We start from the raw sequence: 525 nt of genomic DNA on the forward strand, positions 1-525 counted from the left end.
ATGAAAGGTCTACAACCTCACACATAAGATAAGACAGATGCATATACGTATTTGTGAAAACCTTGCTAAGCCCTTTTCGCTCATACAGTACCCTGCATTTCCAAATCATTTTGTGGACAGTGATGAATCAATCCTCATGCTGAGGTAGGGAAGCACCACCACTCCCATGTCACCAATGAGGCCACTGATGCACAACTCAATTAGAATCGTAGAAAACTAGGGTTGGAAGGGACCTCAGGAGGTCATCTAGTCCAACCTCCTGCTCAAAGTAGAACCATCCCCAACTAGATCATCCCAGCCAAGGCTTTGTCTAGCTAGGTCTTAAAAACCTCCAAGGATGGAGATCCCACAGCCTCATTGGGTAACTTTTTCTAGTGCTTTACTACCTTCCTCCTGAGAGAGATTTTCATAATATCTAACCTACTGCTTCCCTTGGTTCAACTTGAGACCATTGCTCCTTGCTCTGTCATATGCCACCACTGAGAACAGTCTAGCTTCATCTCTTGTGAAGCCCTTTTACTGTGT

Source organism: Alligator sinensis, unplaced genomic scaffold, assembly GCF_000455745.1.
Source record: "Alligator sinensis unplaced genomic scaffold, ASM45574v1 scaffold442_1, whole genome shotgun sequence".
Lineage (NCBI taxonomy): Eukaryota > Metazoa > Chordata > Crocodylia > Alligatoridae > Alligator > Alligator sinensis.